General features: G+C 44.1%; 1 protein-coding gene across 1 annotated transcript in view; it reads left to right on the forward strand.

Annotated features, from left to right (window-relative positions):
* Positions 1-16692, forward strand: part of LVRN (laeverin) — a 541073-nt gene that overhangs the window by 255994 nt on the left and 268387 nt on the right. The window lies entirely within an intron of this gene.

Below are 16692 nucleotides of genomic sequence, written 5' to 3' on the forward strand. Positions count from 1 at the left end.
TATCCGAGGTCCAAATCCTATGCCATTCGAGTATTGGTTGTATTTTAATTGTATCTTCTAGATAACCAATTCCCATATGACATGTGTAGGTAGAAGTAGAGTCTGGAACTGCCAGTAGAAACCGTAAAAAATTGTTTTCTACCGTCTGCAGGGAGGAAACATTAACAATCCCCCAAACACCAGCACCATAAGTGGCAACAGAGACACATTTTGCATTATAAATTTTCAGCAGCTCAAACGGGGGCCTCCTGCCCAGTTTCTTGCTAAAATTATGAAGGGCAGTCACAGTTCTAGCGAACAGGGCCCTCCTGGTTTTTACAGCAAGTTGCCAACTTAATTTATTATCAAATTAAATGCCCAAATATGCAAACGAATTGGTGTATTCTATCGGCTTATCGTACACATACATGGTCTTTAAACCCTTGCTGATACTACTGCCACTAGTCATAGCAAAAGTTTTTGAGACATTGATGGTAAGCCCCAAGTTGGACATAAATTTCTCGAATGAAGAAATTACACGTTGCAGGGCAAGTGGGGTACGGGCCATTAACACGGCATCGTCTGCGTATAATAGGGCCGGAATGGTTCTTGAGTCTATTTGGGGGAGGTCACTGCAATTTTGTACTAAATATTTTTCTAGGCCGTTAATATATAAGTTAAAAAGGAAGGGAGCGAGAACACATCCCTGTCTCACTCCTTTCCTATCTTAAAATCAGTTGCACATTGGCCCTCCATCCCGTATCGTACCCTAGCCTTGGCACCTGCATAAAGCTGTCTGAGAAAGGTAACTAAAACAATATCCACACCAAGCTCATCTAAAATTTCCCATAACTTTGCGTGTACAACGCAATCGAAGGCTGATGATAAGTCAACAAAAGTTAGATATAAATTACCCCTTTTAGCCACCGTATATTTATTCATTAAAAGATTTAAATTGATACTCTGATCCACAGTCCCCATACCCTTGCGAAAGCCATATTGGATATCACATAATATTCCCCGGTCCTCAGCCCAATCTTGTAACTTATTTAAAATAACTCTACCAGCAATTTTCATAGAGGAGTCTAGCAGGGAAATGGGGCGATAACAAGCCGGATTATCTCTGTCTCCTTTCTTAAAAATAGGAACTAAGATGGAAACTAGCCAAGTTGGAGGAAGACTGTTTTCTGCAGATGCATTAAAAAGTGAAGTTAAAAGTGGTCCCCATAATTCAAGATTAGATTTAAAAAGATCTGCAGGGACACCGTCCGGGCCTGGTGCCTTGCCCCATTGGCTGGTCATTATGGCCTCGATTACTTCCTGTAACTCGAAGACCAAATGCTTTTCAATTTGGGATCCCCGGTAAAGTGGCTCGATTACTTGGGGCCTAGGAGGATCCAAAGCAACGACAGGGCAATCATAGAGATGTGTATAATGACTGATCCAGTCATTTTCTGAAATTGCAATCTCCTTGTTAGCTCTGTCCGAATTAATTAAAAAAGGAGCATTAACAGCCTTCCAGAAGGCTGCCGAGTCTTTCAATATGGCTGCCTCCTGTAATGCCAACCACATTAACTTTTTTAGCTCTTGTTTCCTGGTTTTCAGGGCAATTTTGTACTCCCTTCTAGCATTACTGATGTTAAGTGTATTTTTGATTTTGGCATGGAGCACAGACTTCAGCTTTGAGTAGGCTTGAGTGCACGAGTGATCAAACCATCTGTGCTTCACTGATTTACTTTTGTTGGTTTCAACAAAGAGTGCCGACTTAATGGTTGCAGCAATTATTGCAAAGTTCTTCACAATCTCGCTTGGATCGCCCTCTTCTTTTAAGCAATACATAAAGTTACTATGACAGTCTGTGGCTATTTTACTCAAGAGATCTTCATGGTTTACACATTCCCAACTTAATGCATAGCCATTCTGCCTACTAAGTTTAATATTATTGATCTCATTAATATTTCTACCCCTTGATTTTGCAGTTTGGCATTGTATCATCAGACTTAGGCTTATTGGGAAGTGATCGCTTAAAGCCAGGTCGTGTGTGTTAAATTTCTCTACTCTAGGAGAATGCCTATTAAACTCCATGAACAACCTATCGGTTTCACCCACCCTAGATCCCAGCCAAGCTAAGGACTTATTTCTTAACACCTGCCAGGGTTCAGGCAAATCATCTCTCAATTTTGGGACATTAGTTAATATAACTGTGTAAGTCGTAGCAGCAGGTGGTAGGTCCAAAATAGAGGCAGGTAAAGCGTGAACTGGGTTTACAGCTAATGTGGCATTATGCCGATTACCATCATCAACATGACAATCAGCCACAATTTGCCTGGAATATGAGTGACTTGTAATATTACCCTGGGAGGAAGGTGCATGATCGTCGAGATGTCTTGGATTCGACTGGATACTCCCTAGCTTTAAAAAGGGCTTGCCCTGATCCTTGTTTATCCTGGGTTTAGGTACACTAGGGATGGGTGATGGCGCGTCGATGGTTGGCGAAGGTTTCGAATGTTTAAATAATATTTCTTCGATCACGCCAAGCCTAGTGATGATATTACACAGGGAGTCTCTAAGGAACATGTCCATTGCCTCAATCTTAGTTTGTATCGCCAGTGTATTAGAATGTGGTAAAACATGGGTGGGGGTTGACACAGCACCACGGGTTGCTTTTTTCAATTTGGGAGGGGGTTTGTGAGTTCCCTTGTTACTAGATTACTGCAGGGTAACCTTGGCCCCAGATGTTATTCCTGCCGTTACCTCTGAAGTAGAAATTGGGTTTTTTGGTCGTTTAGTGGGTGGCTGAAACTCAGTATCCTGGTCAGTGAGAGAAATATGATCTGAGATATCTAAAACACACCCATTACCAACGACGATGGAGTCATCTATTACTTGCTTGTTATGATTTAATAATGGGTCCCCCAAGCAAGTTGTAGCAACCGTACTGTCACGAGAGATTGCTTCTTCGACAGAGACAATTTGCTCCTCCAGAGCACCCATAGTGCCTGTGAGGTAATTTAGTATAGAAACACAGGGTCCCTCCCCAGATTTCATCTGCTTCTTAGGTTGTGAGCTTACAGCTTTTCTTTTCACCATTGTAACAGGGTAAAAAGGAGAGGAGCTAAGGAGGCAGTAAGTCAGACAAAAAGGGAAAAGAATACTATCAAGGGGGTCACAAATGAATAGAAAACAATACCAAACCAAAATGTGTTGGAATATGAGTAGCTAACTAACAACAATCAGTTGGACGTACACCTCCAACAGGGGTTCATAAACTAATAGGCAACAAGTACTTATCTGTCGCAATGGTTGTAGCAAAGGACGAAAAACCAAAGTCTGTGGCCCAGCCCAGCCTACTCCTGGCTATGACGGGCTAAGACGGGCCCATCTTGGCCCGGTCTTCGCCCTGGCTGCGGGACCTCGTTGCCGGTAATGAGGGCTCCGCGAGGGACCGGGTACAAAGTGCTGTGTGCAGGTCCTGGATGCCCAGGGGCTGTGCAAAAGAGCTTCTTCCTCCTCCAAAGACCGAGGTCTCCCGCGCTGCGGGACCTCGTTGCCAGTAATGAGGGCTCCGCGAGGGACCGGGTACAAAGTGCTGTGTGCAGGTCCTGGATGCCCAGGGGCTGTGCAAAAGAGCTTCTTCCTCCTCCAAAGACAGAGGTCTCCCGCCCTGCGGGACCTCGTTGCCGGTAATGAGGGCTCCGCGAGGGACCGGGTACAAAGTGCTGTGTGCAGGTTCTGGATGCCCAGGGGCTGTGCAAAAGAGCTTCTTCCTCCTCCAAAGACCGAGGTCTCCCCTCGTATCACATTGGGTGGATGCATGCAGACAACCTATAATCTCGCCACAGCAAAACCACGAACGTCACCCTACGGAGACATTTCTGCACTTCACCATTGCATCTCCAAAGCAGTCAAGTTGTCTCAGGCAGGTGTAACGCAGTCACCCCGTACCAGCTTATCGGGTGTCACCATTTGCATTCTGGTGTGTGTAGTTTTACTCCTCTGGTAGTTAATGCACGTCTACAAGCACCAGAATGTAAAGCCTGGGAAAGAGGGCAACTGGCAAAATAAAATATTCTTTTAATTTGAATTACAGACACAAAAAAACAGCGATCTCAGAGGGGTGGTGGGGGCGGGATAGAAGTGCTGCGTGAGGGGTCAGAGGGTGGGGAGGGTTGAAACGGTACAGGGAAGTGAAGCATAATATAAATGAATCAAAAGACAGACAACAAGCAGGGTGCACGTCGGAGTGGGTTTGCAGTGTTGAGGGGTAAGAGAGTGAGGAGAGACTGTACAGGGAAGTGAAGCAAAATATAAATGAACCAAAAGACAACAAGCATGATGTGTGTTGGGGCGGGCGGGCAGTGTTGTGGGAGGGAACATAGGGTAAGTAGAGATGGTACAGGGAAGGGAAGCATAATATATATTAAACAAAAGACAAGCAGCGTGCGCGTCGGGGATACACCGTGAAAGTGTCACAGTTGACACAGCAAACATGGCTGGTGTACCGTCCCCTTCATCATTTTATTAGGGTAATAAAACATGGTGGACTCTGTTGCAAAGGGAGGGGAGACCTACTTGGAGAGAGGGAGTTAGGAAGCAAGAGACAGGTGGTTTCCTAGGACAGAAACGGCCCGGATGAGATAGCCAGAAGGGAGGAGGGAAGAGAGGCCATCACACGCTGTACTGTACGATGGCCAACCAAAATGCTCGCTGAGTGAAATCGCCGAAAGAGAGCTGAACACACAAAGGAGGGACTTTTACAGAAATGCACCAATAAGAAGCCAGCATTTCTGAATGCCACAGATAGTAACCAATGGCAATCGGTGGGTTTGCCAAACCCCACAGAAGAGATATAACAGGTCGATCGAAGCTCGACCTAAAAACGTCTTGGTTAAACCATGTCAATCAGACCTTGACTTACTTAGGTATTAGTGACTGCTGGCATAGTCCATCATTAGTTGGGACAGCTTTAAATGCAATTGCAAAAAAAAAGATACTGGATTTGATATAGCGAACAGAGTGAACAATAGAAGCCCTGGGAAGTTAGTCTAAAGCTTTCCTGTATCATAAACATGTGTTTAGATTTGGGGACTTCCTCGATTATATTAAGCCTACACCTGCCAAATTACTTTTCATGAAGTTTAGAAACGAGTTTCTGCCTGTTGCAAGCTTTACATCGTCCTAGTCAACTATTAGTGACAATTCAAAGCTGTGCCCAGCATGATCTTATCTAGATGAAACTGAGGATCATTTGCTCTTTTTCTGTCCCTTTTACCATAAGCCTAGAGCAAGATGGATTGTGCCTATGCACAGGTCCTTGGGCTTAAGGGGCTGTGTAAGTGCGCTAAGTATTTGCAAAAGTGACAGTAGTATGTTGTTGGTGGTTGCTGCAAGACATTTCAGATTAGAAATATTGACCGAGTAGACTATATTGGTTGTTACATTATTTCATTGCTGTTTTAATGATTATTATCACTGTCTTGAAATGTACTGTTTTTATTGTCTTTTTTCTTTCTTTTATCTTTTTCTTTTAAATTTGAGTGCACATGTCGATGGATTTTATTATTCGTCCTGACAATTAAATTGACATTGATTTGACCTGTTCCTCACACTGGGCTCCTGGACGACAGCACCAGCCTGAAGTCAGCAGGCAGATCTAGTCTGGCGCTTAGATTTTATCTTTTTTCTCAGTTCAGCAGTGTATCCTAACTGCAGCACCCTGTCATTCTCCTGCAGCACCATGCCCTTCTCTGGAATCTATTCACTCTACTTCACTGCTGGGCGACCGCTGAATGTACAGAACTGGGAAGGCAATCAGATAGCACCCTTTACCTTTCTCCAAAAAGCAGCTTTTTCCTCTGTCCTGGACTACCTGATGAATAAATGCAATGTTGGTTCATGTTTCTTTCTATTTGCCTTGCTTCATTCCCGTCTCCCAGACTGCAGAGTTCATTAGGGTAGCTTGAGCCATTGTTATCTGAATGGCCGCATGCTGTTAGTGATGACTTGAGTCAGGCTGTGGTCTTGTAGTATCTCCAGTATAGATCAGCAGTTCTGCATTGTTTGATTCCAAACCATGTCTGACTGGCATTTGGTGTTGTGGGTGGGGGCTAGGAAAATCCCTACCGTCATATAGTCCGGTCCCACATACCATATCAACTCTCACTGAAACTCATGAATTTATGAGATTGTATTCCTTGGCACTAAGAGACATTATATGTAGCATGGGCTACATAAATGAAATCCATTAATGCATCCTTCTTAGCTACAGGGGCCAGTGTTCTAACAATTGACTTGCTTCAGTTATAGTTGTGCTCAAGGAACTACAGCAAAGATAGCCAAACAATCTCCATTCAAGTCAAAATAATTTGCTTCCTGGTACCTCCAGTATTTTTCAAGCAGATATTGCAGGCTCAAAGCCCACTCTTGAAGTAGGACTACCCTTTGAGGTTTTGCGCAAGAATATCATTTAAGGAGAGATTACCATTGTGAATACTCTTGGCACTGGTGTTAATCTGGAAGGCAGGTTTGCAAACCGGAAATGTGAGTCTTTCACAACAAACCACAAGCAATGCCTGTGAGCTGGCAAAATTATCAAAATATTCAGCATTTTGAGGTTCTTGGCTGGGAGTTAGTCATCTACTCGATCAAAGTTCTAATCATCTCTAATTTGGCTGAAAAGTAGTTGATGAATTCTGTACTAGAAACAGAGTGGAGAACTGCATCTATCTTGGTTCTTTGACAGTGGTGTTTGAATGGAGATCTTTTGTTCCCAAAGATTCCTAAAGTCCATTATGGTTGTTTGGTGGATCACCTGGAGGATCCACTCATCTGATAGTGGCTCACGCTCTTCTCCAGAAGTATTGCTGTTGACCCTCACCAATCCTGCTTCCAAATGCCAGGTATAATCAAGCCATAGGAGTTGAATTGGGAGAAGGAGGAGAGGGTTGGTATCAGAATCTATAGCTTTAGAAAGCCTCCAGCACAGCCTAACAAGGAGCGTGCCATTTCCTTTGGTTAAATGCTTGTTGTTCACGTCCTATAATGACAAAAATGAAAGTTCCCTGAAGACTGACTGTATTAAAGGGTGTAGAGCTTTGACGTCCTCGGTCATCTATTTGACTATTTCATCCATATGGCTTCTGAAGGTTCAAGGGCTTCTAAACAATGGAAAATGACCACAGTATTAATTAAGGCATTTTCAGTTCACTTTTCCTTGTGTGTAACTATACATGATGCCAAGCGTCCACTGCAGAGCCTGACGCTATGTCTTCTGAAAAAATGCCAGAACAGGTAAGGTCCAACGACAACGTCAATTGTTCTCGCTGTTGCTTAACAGCTATAATTATTTATCCCTGAAGAATAGGTACTTGGAAGTCTGCAAAATGGTGGCCACATTTGTATTGCACTTATAACCATTTGTATTGTACTGTAGCACATTCTCACTGGGTATCGTTTTGTACAGAACAGGGAAGGCCATCAGTCAAGTATGAGGTTGGTTGGTGTTTGTGAGAAATGTGTAAAGAATATGACAAATTTGAGCTTTTAAGTGTTTTTTGCAGGTTGGTACGAAGGAAACTTGAGTTTGACCTAAAGGGATCTTACTAGAGTGTTATGTGTATTGGTGAATGTGCCAAAGAACTCAGGCATATTTCTGCTTTGGGAGGTCCATTAAGCATTGGTCAGTAGATGTGAACTGTTTTTAATCTATGCACCACCTTCCATGAAGGAACTTACAATGTAATATTATGTGCATGAGGTAGATTTGTGTTTATACTAGTTTTATCGAAGTGATTTTACAGCGTATGTGACTTTGGTTCAAGACAGTGCTATTGCTTTGCCTGCCTCCTGCCAAATATATGGCTAGGTTGATGTGCTATTGAGGGTGCCAATTGAAACGTGTCTGCAAAGATAGTATATGAGGATATTCTTCCATCAAGAGTGTTGATGGGACGCCACTGAAACCCTGATTAAGGATTGTAAGGCACATGTTGGTTGCAACCACCCACACCCACATGTCCACTTGCCTCAAACGCCTCGACTGGCTTCCCATTCAAAAATTGCCCTTTGCAAGCTCCTCACTCGTACATGCAAAGCACTGCACAATCATGGTCCCGCATACCTGACTAGCCATATCAGTTTCCCCAGAGACCAGACACCTCTATTCACCAGACTCCTCCTCACCCATTTCCCCCGCTTCCGAAGAACAGAAGCCAGTAGTTGCACTTTTTTGTACCTAGTTCCAAAAGCCTGAAATGAACCTCCCCCTGTACATCAGAGCCACCAGTGCTGTCCTAGAATTCTGTACAAAAAACAAAAAACAGTCTATTCCAATAGTCCCCAGTCACAGAGGCACTGTCCCTTCCCAAGTAGCCAAGATACTCTCCTGTGTGATAAATGCAACAAACAAATACACAAAGCATAACATAAGACACAGGTGGATTGCACTATTTAAAGTGTGCTGAATATGAGCATGTGATGTGCCTCTAATTGTGATGAAGTTTGTTTCCTAAAATTGGTTATTATGTAAGTCGGTGCTTGCATATGTCCAAATATGATGGTTCAATCAGACTTTGTCATGTAATGAAGGGGATTAAGAGGGGCAGTATGCCCTGTAGGAGAAAGAGTAGCAAACAAATCAGGACCCAGGGGGCATACAGCGGTATACCCAACAGCAATGGGCGAAAGCCAGAAGGCTCTTCAACAGGCTTCATCAAGCTTAGGAAGTCATTCCTCAGAAAGCACAAGTATGGCAGATCAAAGGCGGGTCTGTCTATATACAACTCACTAAAAATGCAAGGAAACATCGATTCAATGACATTTCAAGAGAGCTGGCTGCAAGGATCAAAATTAGCAACTGGAGATCATTTTACTCCTTTCTGTTTATTAACTCCTTTATTAATCCAAACACAAGGGAGAAGAGGTCAAAACTCAACTGTTTTATATTGACTCTGTGTAACTTAATCAGGGGTTAACCCCTAGCACACTGTGATAACTGGGGACTTTACCACGTATCTCTTTCAGGATTATCATGAGATATCCGATGGGATTCCCCTCGGGAGATCCCAGAACATCACAGATCAATCCAGGCCAAGAGGCTGCCCAAGCAGCCCACTCGGTGAGCTCCTGGTTTTGCAACTCAACAGTGTGGGCTTTAAAGAACTGAATGGTCGGTTCCGACAAGATACATCACCAAAATGGTCTAGAACTGATGGGAAAACTTGCTCTTATCTTGATTACACCATTGGTACCATGGAAATGCTATCCTTAGTAGAAAGCAATTGTATTGGTATCCTCAGATTATCATAATAAATTCCCACCTTCCTTATCAGGCCCTGGCAAGTACTCTGTGTAAAGGAATATACACTGAGAACATTAAGTAGCTCGAATGGAGTGACACCGTCAGTGGCAACATAAAGGCTGAATGTATAAAACCCACGGTGGAAGGTGTCACCGATCACTGAATGGACAAACCTTATCATATTTTCACGATCAGCTCAACTGCACAGCCACGCAAAACCAGTCATTGTCTCGACAACAATTCAGTTCTTAAAGAAAGCCTTAAAGAAAGCCTGAAATAAGGCCCTGAGGGGCATTTAGAAGTACCACGGTTAGAAGTACCACGGATCAAAGGAACTAATCGATACATTTAGGCATGTGCAGAAAAACATTAACTGAGCAATTTACGCAGAGAAGCAAAGCTGCTTACACCACGTTTGGGCAACTCTCTAATGCACAAACTTTTGGGCCTTGGGGATCAGGCAAATTAATGGAACTAGCAGGTCCGGTTGTGTGATCATCATCGAATCGGAATGGGCATCCTTCCTTTCCAGGCACTTCTTGGCGAGAGGGGATGAAGATCGCACATTGGATGTTGGCAACCCAAGTCTAAAAGCAACCGCTACCCTCGCCTTACCTCAAGATCAAGATCGGCCTTCTCGGTCTGCCATCGATATGCCTCTTCTGATTAGCCAGTTGGACCATGATGTAATATCAACAGCAAGGTCTGAAGGGACTCCTGGGCCCAACTGCCTCCCCAGGTCCTTCTTTTCAAACATCCTGTTATGGGCAGGTAGGCTTTCTTCATTTTTCGATTAATCCTAGAATCTTGACGTGGGGCCATAATTCATCCTACTCATAAAGGGGGCTCTGGATCAGATACAAGCAACTATAGACTAAATGCAATACTTCACAATGAAGCTAAATTTTATGCTAGTCTGCTCCTTGAGGATCTACAGTTATGGGCGGAGTCAAAGGGACTCTTCTCAATTCATAAAACAGGTTTCACTGCAAAATTTGGCACACTTTCCAACCCGATAGCAATATTAATATCAATCTTAGTGGACAAGGCAACTTCTTCACACACCTTGCAGCACTGCTGTTGACTTTAAAGCGGCCTCTGACACTAAACCAGGGGGGGCACTTTGGGCATAATTATCGAAATGGGTAATTCCTTCAAAGCTCTTGGTGCCCATAATCCAGCAGTACTCCAATACCTGGATCTGCATTAAACTAGAGGATGGTGCCTGTATATCCAGGAAAAAGCATCCGCATCTGGTCATACCATTCTGACAGGGCCATACTAGCAAAGCGCAATCACACCAGGGCGAGCATCTATACCTACCAGCCTGCAAATCGCCCATCCTATCTTGCTTGTACATACTGTAACCATCTGACAGCAATAGGCGTGGCTCTAGGTTGGAGGAGTGGCCGTTCCTGAAACATCTCACCAGTTGGCATCAACCACAAGAAGGAACAATCTGCAGGGGTTATGGACAATCTCTTGATCATGTTGTGTGCCTCTGTCCCGCATTGCGGGGGGTGCGTAAAATCAGGCTAAGGTGAGAATGGAACAAACTTGGAATCTGCTCATGTCGGCAGGCTATCATCACCATTCTCAAACCGGACAACACCACCTTAAATATCCTGTTGATCAAATTCAACTCCCTTGCACTCAACAGACTCAGTTGCTCAGAGGAGCCACCAGGGAGATCTGTCTTTATCCCCGGCACATCTCCAGCAGGCTCAGCTCATCCAGGCGAGACCCCAGGAGCTTTGATCCACACTTCTACCCCGCACTCTGTTTTAAACACTGTGGTTTAGCTCTTCTCCACTCCACTGACATGGGGTAATGATTTCTTTCTCACCAGCAGCTGTAAGTGAGTTCTCTCCTACACGAAGTCCGGTTGGCACTTAGCAAACTTTGTGTGTCTCAATATGGGTCAGTGATTTTATGCCTACGCAATGCAGTCAGATGGCACAATCATTGAATAACGCGCGGCCATTATTACTGTTATGCTGCAAGAAGGTTCTTCTGTGGTTTTTTAACATCTGTCAGTGATTTTATTGTTATGCAATTTTGGTCAGGTGGCTCTCCCAATTAATAACTTGCTGCTACTACTCATTGCACCAGCCCTTTATGAGATAGTTTCCCCAATCTAAAGCTTTTTTTTTACTTCTTGACTCCTGTGTGTTTTTAAATTGTGTTCAATGGCCTTTGTGGTAGTTTTATTGGTTGGACTGTACCCCTCATCCAACGAATGGATGCTCTCACCTGATTTAGTACCAACAGCTAAACACAGGTCTGGTCCTCTCCTGCTTAGATCACCCTCCAACTGCGGATTGTCCCATTTGTCAGTACTTGTACTCTCACACCTCCATCTCACCGTTTCACTGCTGCTCATCTAGGTTTTTTGCACTAGCACTTTGTTCTATTTGATCAACAAGAAACAATACCAATATGACTGTTTTTAAATTATTATAATGTCTTAAACTGTGTGTGTTTTCATTATGATTTAAGATATTTTGGGTTTTTCTATGTGTTTTAACAATTGTAATGGTTTTAATTAACCACACAATACAAATCTTATATATACACTTGCTCTAGACCACATAGGTTTCAGCTAGATCAGACGACAGTTGGCTATGGGGCATCCATCATAGCAGCAGACTAAACAAAGAAAAAATAAGTTGATGCAGCATGTGAGTGTGCTTGTCACAAGATTTACTGCTTAGATTATCTGCATTTCATCAGGGAAAAATCATCTAATCTCTGCTGAGGGATAAAGAGAGCTTCAAAGGGCTGTGCATAATATCTATAATCCTTAGACTGCCTGGAATTCCACATAGGCAGAGCCATCAGCAGAGCATGAAAGGCCAGCAGAACCTTATCAGTGTCTTCAAGCTTGTCCGCAGGGAGCACTTACATTCATGCTTTAGTAGTAGCATGCTGGCATGTGTCAAAGTTGAGGGAAACTCCAATTTATACAGCCAAGTTCTGGCAGATGGGTAGCAGTACATTGCCAATAAACATCAGTGATTTCCACAAATGTTCAAAATCCAGATAATCAGAGGGAACATGTTGAGACACGTCCTACAATGCACTGCAGTGAACAATGCCTACTTTCAGCTCGCCTGACATACTCTCCAGAGACTTGCCCGGGTGAAATCTTTGTGTATTCCTTCCAGAGAGACTTAGAAACAAAGAAACAGGGGGGGAGGAATGTCCTCTATTTTACCAGGGCATACTTAGAAACATGCAGATATGTGTGTTCAGCAAAAGGTAACCATAAGTGCATGTACACCAACAGTGACTACAAAATATCTCCGTGAGTACATGTTCCAATGGTCATGATTGCTACTGCAAAACTAATCAGTGGCGGCTTCTCCATTAAGGCGGAGGAGTGTCTCCCCACTGCTATTAAAGCAGTGCACAAAAGAAAAAAAAATGATAATAATAAGACGTTATTATCATTTTATTTTTCTATGTGGAACTCAGAGCCAGGTGGGAACGGGGATGGGCTCTGTGATGCCAAGCAGAGTGAGGAGTGGTTTGCACTCCTCTAAGTGCACATGACAGTTTGGCCTGCCCTCTGGGGCCAGCCAAACCATCATGCGCACTTGGCATGTTCTCCATTGAGCTGTGCTGCACAGCCCCATGGAGAACATGCCCAGCCTCCCCAGGCACTGTCTGAGCGTCCAAACAGGACGCTCAGACCAATCAAGATGCAGCTTCTGCAGGGTCGTGATTGTCTGGGCGATCCGGGAAACCTGTGTACTTCCAGTGTTGTAGCTGACCTGAAGAAGACGGAAGAGACAGTGGTAGCACAGCTGCGAAGGAAAAGGTAAGTTAATGTTTTTATAATTCTTGTTTTTCATCCAATTACACCCCATCTCCCCCGCCCTCCTCATCACCCCTGTTCCGAGGCAGCCCCCACTAAACTAATGCACTTAAAATTCGCAAGCATACAAGAAAAATTAAGGGGTTCCCTCTGTCTCAAGCCATGAAACTTATCTAACACTAGGAAGGAAGGAAGCATCTCCCCTGTGTTCAGCTACTGCTTGTATAGAATGCTGCCATGAGCCTGGTCGTGTACAGAGGTGGTCACATGGGGCTACCCCTAAGACTACAAGATTGGGAGACCAATGCAGCGTCTCCCGTCTCAGGGTGAACCTAAAGAGTGTCACTGGTGAGCACTAATTTGCAGTTTAAGGAGTCCCTCAAGATCAGGGGCCCCAAATTATTTGCCTATAAATAAAAAGAGACATTTACTGGGCTAATTGAAAAGCGTTGGGATGGCCCAGCAGCACGATGTTCGATCTTACAATGGAAATGCACATAGAAGTTGTGTGTGAAGAAAAATTACATACATGCAAAAGCAATACAGGTTCCCCCTAAAGTGAGCCCTTGATGAAAATGCCTATTGGTTCCAGTTATGTTCCACAGCTTCCACATCAGGTTCCTGCACACCTACATACCCACTGGGTTGCTTAGGAAGCAAGTTCACAGAAACTCAATAATGATGGAGGTTTTTTTAAGTGACACGCTGTACAATCAATAATTAATTAGTTAATTTCAAAATGCCACTGTAGGTGTAAGTGCTTTACCAACTGGAATAGAATGTGTAGGAAATGTAGGCGGCAAGTCTGTCTGTCTTTTGTCTAGCCAGATGCTCTGTTAGGTCAGAAGAGTCTGTCAAATGTATGACGTCACCAGCCTAGCTACTCTAATCAAATATCATTTCCAATAACTTGGTAAAGCTGATAGGACATTGAAAATTCACACTAGCAATACATGGAACACTCTATGACAGCCTCCATCTTACAGGGAAGGGACAAATAATGTAACATCAATGTACTGTCAACATATGTCCGCTGCAGCCCTTTTGTTACAACTTGGAGTGAAACTCACCAGAGACAGTAGAATGATCACTTGGCCCCGCATTTACAGGCGTTGATGCAACATGTTTTTGATCCTGCACTTGGTGTCAGGTGATTGCTTTGTTGTTGCTCTGCCCATCTGGCTTCTGCTTCAGTACTCTTGGGAATTTCCCCTTTATTAGCTGTCTCTGCGTGAGGTGCAAGGTGGCAGACTGAATAAAAGGAAGGATATTTACCCAGAGGTTCTTCTTCTCTAACTGACTGCCTTGAGGAAGTGCAATTATACCAAATGAGAAGGCATTGCTAGCCTGTAATCTAGCAAACACAAGGCGATGATGGACAGAGCACTGAAACTTTTCAGACACTCACGTCCAGTCACAGATCTGGGTTTAATCCATTATCGTTCTTTATCTCACTTCGCCTCCCCAGTTCAGACCCAGCCATATGCACATCAGTATTGACCCTGTTCCTAATGGTAACAGTCCAGTCTGAACTGCCAGGGCAGGTCTTCCCTGGACCAGAAGCAAGCATCCTGGGACTGGTTTCAGGGTAACACCCCTCATCAGCCAGGCTAGCTTGAATCCAGTGGCAAAGTGAGCAAGGGACCCACGTCTGGCCATACACTGCCAACTTACGGAGAACAAAGCAAACACAAGGAGATGATGGACGGAGAACTGAAACATTTCAGACACTCACCTCCAGTCACAGATCTGGGTTTCCCATCATCTTTCTTTAGCTCACTTCGCCACCCCAGTTCAGACCTAGCCATATGCAAATCAGTCTTGACCCTGTTCCCTAATGGGAATAGTCCAGCCCGAACTGATAGGCCAGGTCTTCCCTGGACCGTAAACAAGCATCCTGGAACCAGTTTCAGGGTAACACCGCTCATCAGCCAGACTAGTACTAGTTTTAATCCAGTGGTAAAGTGAGCAAGGGACCCACATCTGGCCATACCCTGCCAACTTACTTCGAACAAAGAAAATACAAGGAGATGATGGATGGAGCACTGAAACTTTTCAGACACTCACCACCAGTCACAGATCTGGGTTTAATCTATTATCGTTCTTTAGCTCACTTCACCACCTATGTTCAGACCCAGCCATATGCAAATCAGTATTGACCCTGTTCCTAATGAGAACTGTCCAGCCTGAACTGCCAGGCCAGGTCTTCCCTGGACCAGAAGCAAGCATCCTGGAACTGGTTTCAGGGTAACACCCCTCATCAGCCAGGCTAGCTTAAATCCAGTGGCAAAGTGAGCAAGGGACCCACGTCTGGCCATACCCTGCCAAATTACAGAGAACAAAGCAAACACAGGGAGATGATAGACGGAGCACTGAAACATTTCAGACACTCACGCCCAGTCACAGATCTGGGTTTAATCCATCATTGTTCTTTAGCTCACTTCGCCACCCCAGTTCAGACCCAACCATATGGAAATCAGTCTTGACCCTGTTCCTAATGGGAACAGTCCAGCCCGAAATGCCAGGCAATGGCTTCTCTGGACCAGAAACAAGCATCCTGAGACTGGTTTCAGGGTAACACCCCTCATCAGCCAGGCTAGCTTGAATCCAGTGGCAAAGTGAGCAAGGGACCCATGTCTCGGCATACCCTGCCAACATGTACTGAACAAAGCAAACATAACGAGATGATGGACGGAGCACTGATCCATAACCAAGATGGTCACATTCCATGTGCTTGCTGTCAAAGTCATTGCATTCATTGCCCAGTTCTACATTATTTTTGCCCTTGGTTTTTACTTTCTTTTTCTGCAGCAGCATCACTTGTTGGATATTCCTCCTGAAAGACCTTATGCAGTACTCTTTCTTGCCTGTCTTTTAGGGCAGTGTTGGTGCCTTACTTATCAAAACTTGTATCATTCATCATCTTTAATCATGAACCACCAATATTACCAAGGTGGTTTTTTATGCCCTTTGCAGCTTTTTTCCCAACTAGGAACCTCTTACGTACCTTTCATGTACATTTTAAGTGCAACGTGTCATCGCCCTTTCCTCGGGCAATCAAAAAGGAAACAAGAGAGACATTCACAGAAAGTGTCCTAGATACATAAACACCCGGAAACTGGCACCATGGCCAGAGAGCCGCCTGGTGTGCTCAGACACAGACTCAATAATTACAAACAAAAGGCTTGCTCTAGTAAGTGGCACGTATAATTGCATGGAAAAAATCAAAAACGAATGCTGAATTTGTGGTATTTTATAGTGGCATAATGTGCCTCATTTCTCCATTATTCTGGCTAAACTGATGTTATCGAGACTGGCTAATGAATGATTTTTTTTCTGATATTTTGGTGACAGGGACCAGCAGTGTGGATAGCTGATCACCCGATGAATAAAAGGCTCTGTGAATTTCAAATTGTGTGATGCCATCATCATTTCCTCTCTGTGCTTATATTTTTTCTGCAGGATTTGAGTGTGGGGGTTGGTCTTAGCTTTTTTAGGGTACACAGGACTTAGGTTAGGTTTTTCCACCAGCACTGTCCTCGCTGAAGAAAGACATATGCTGGTCTCTCCTACTAAACTTCCTGTGGATCAGTGG

This window comes from Triturus cristatus, chromosome 2_1, assembly GCF_964204655.1.
Source record: "Triturus cristatus chromosome 2_1, aTriCri1.1, whole genome shotgun sequence".
Taxonomy (NCBI): domain Eukaryota; kingdom Metazoa; phylum Chordata; class Amphibia; order Caudata; family Salamandridae; genus Triturus; species Triturus cristatus.